At 36.4% G+C, this 2,797-nt stretch overlaps 1 pseudogene; it reads right to left on the bottom strand.

Moving 5' to 3' along the window:
* Positions 1–2,255: 2,255 nt before the first annotated feature.
* Positions 2,256–2,360, bottom strand: LOC136143913 (small nucleolar RNA SNORD22; annotated as a pseudogene).
* Positions 2,361–2,797: the final 437 nt, after the last annotated feature.

Below are 2,797 nucleotides of genomic sequence, written 5' to 3'. Positions count from 1 at the left end.
TCATTTTAGTGTTTACCCTGGAATTTGCATAGATATGCAACTTTCAAGCTTTCTGCTACACTACAAAATTCCAGTCTATTACACTGTCTGTATTTCTTGAAATGTCATGTTTTTTGACGTTTTCTTTGATTTTGCGATTTTTTTTTTTTTTGGCCTCTTTCAAATCTTATTGTTTTCCTACAAACCACATTGATGGTGCTTAATAAAAGAATAAAATTTTGAAAAGAGCCACTTTACTCATTTGTTTTTATAAAAGAAGAAGCCAACTCTTTATTACTTTTACAAGTGTATTTAAATCCATTTTAAGAATCAATAAAGACATGAAAATGTGAGTATCTCGGATAAATTGGTCACTAGCATAGTCAGAGAGCAAAGCTTTAAAAAAAGATAACTCAAATGCGCCTGATACATGCTTCTTCCAGAATCAATGCATCTTCACTAGATTTTTACATTTACAGGTATGAAAATGTACTACATACTACTGTATTTCATACTAAAATTCTTACTAAAGCTTATAGACCTCTAAAAAATATTTTTAAATGAAAACTCTTCTTGGTTAATATTTCCCCTCTTTATCCTGTAATGGCTATGGTCAATCAGCCCTCTGAGAGAGCATTGTTCAGATTGCTACTTAACTAAGAGCACCGGAATATGATTACAGAAATTATTCCTGACATAATTTCTCTTAGTTTCTTTTCTGAACAAAGCCTTTTGATTTAGAACTTTTATAATGATTCGAGGTATTTGCCTCAAATCGCACTTAAAAATTGTCACATCAGACCATTTGGAGGTCCTTACATAGATAGCCTCTTCTAACTTATGCTTTCAATTTGACTTTTATGAACAACAGCAGAACTTAACAGTTTAGTTATTTATTTTTTTTGCCATAATAGTAATAAAAACTTAAGGGAAAAAAAAGCAACTAAAAAGCAAACTCACCCAAACTTTGGTTGAAATCACTATGTGCTCTGAATCATTACTAAGCACCAATGGGATGGTAGAGGAATCACAATTTGTTTATTGGGTTGAATGTTTGATTTCATTCCAATATATTTAATATTGATGCTGTTGGTATTAATGTCAATTTGGGAGCTTAGTAACTTCATTTTTATGTTTCTTATGAAGGGATTTCCTATGAATTGGATATTTGGGACAAAATTTTTGACTGAATAACAGGATGTTGAGGCATGATTAGTGATGCATGCCTTCTCTAGAGATTTTCTCTGAGTCACAGCTCCTTTGGCCAGTTGTGTTTGATTTCCTCCCAAAGCTGGGTTGTGGAATTAGCATTTTGGAAACAAACTTTCTTTCTCAGGTAGGGTACTAACAAAATTGCTGGATGTGAAGTAGCCTCATTGATGTCTGTCCATACCATGCACTGTATGGAGATTGTTTATTTCCTTCCTTTGGCCCTGTGTGACAGTTGAAGTTACAAAAGAAATGCACACTCATGATCACTATGTAAAAAGGAATTTCCACCCAGAAGTTGTTAAGAATTTGTTTTTCAATTTTTATCTGTCATCATGACAATTATAGTGTAAACCGTTTCTTTTCTGGACTTCCAGACTCAAGGGCTAGATATGGCAGAAATCAATATATAACAGTTATTGTCATCAATAATCCCCGTGGAGAAACACCTCTAAGACCCACATTGGTTTGGCTCCTTCTTTGCCACAGGGTCCCCCGTGTGCCTGTAAGTTTTCCTTCTAGGATGTTATTATTGTTTTCCTTACAGTATTACTCACAAATCATTATTCTTCTAACCTGAAGCTATTCTCCTCTATACAATTTACATCAGTAGAGTGGTTTTTGTAATCATTTTTAGAACAATTTGTGTTATTAATTCCATTATGAGACATGAAGGTACTTCAATTGACAACCAACTCTTGATTCGTATCTTTTAAAGCAAATGTGGAAAATATTTTGAAATTTCATTTATTGTGTATGACAAAGCCAGTGAGTATTCGGCATTAATTTTCACAAGGTATAGATAGGTTCAAACCCCAAAACTTATTTGATCTTTTCCCTTTATTTGAAAGTTAAAATAAGACAATATTTAGGAAAGCTGAAATGATTGTATGCTAATTTGAAGGCAGGTTTTACAAGTAATGACTTGTAAATTCCCTTTTTGATATCCTCTGAGAGTTGACTTCTATTACATGTGCCTTGTTCTTTCTCCAGGCCTGGAAAAAAGTGTAGAACTGATTTTTCACAAAGTGATATTTCTTCCTTCCCTATGTTTGGAGACCCTTGTTATCTCTCAGACAGTCCTTCTGAGACAAACTTGCATTCTCCCCCAGCCAGCTGTGGTGGTGGGGCTAGAACAGGAGGTGGAATGTTTGACTGTGTCTTCATTGGGTTTACAGTATGTTATTTATTTATTTACTTTTGGCTTTGCTTGATCTTCGTTACTGCATGGGCTTTCCTCTAGTTGCAGAGAGTAGGGGCTACTTTCTAGTTGCAGGGCGTAGGCTGCTCGCCGTGGTGGCTACTGCTTTGCCGGGCACAGGCTCCGGGGTGCACAGGCTTCAGGAGTTGCGGCACTTGCTTCAGTAGTTGCAGTTCCTGTCCTCTAGAGCGCAGGCTCGGGGATTGTGGTTCAGGAGCTGTTTCTCTGCAGCATGTGTGATCTTCCTGGATCAGGAATCGAACCCGTGTCTCCTACATTGGCAGGCAGATTCTTTACCACTGAGCCACCGGGGAAACCCTAAAGTATATTCTTAATACTTAGATATAAGCTTCCTGGTGGCTCGGATGGCAAATAATCTGCCTGCAATGCAATAGACACAGTTTTGAT

This window comes from Muntiacus reevesi, chromosome 10 (genome assembly GCF_963930625.1).
Source record: "Muntiacus reevesi chromosome 10, mMunRee1.1, whole genome shotgun sequence".
Lineage (NCBI taxonomy): Eukaryota > Metazoa > Chordata > Mammalia > Artiodactyla > Cervidae > Muntiacus > Muntiacus reevesi.
Note: the sequence above shows the minus strand (reverse complement) of the source record. Positions and strands in the feature narration are given on the sequence as shown.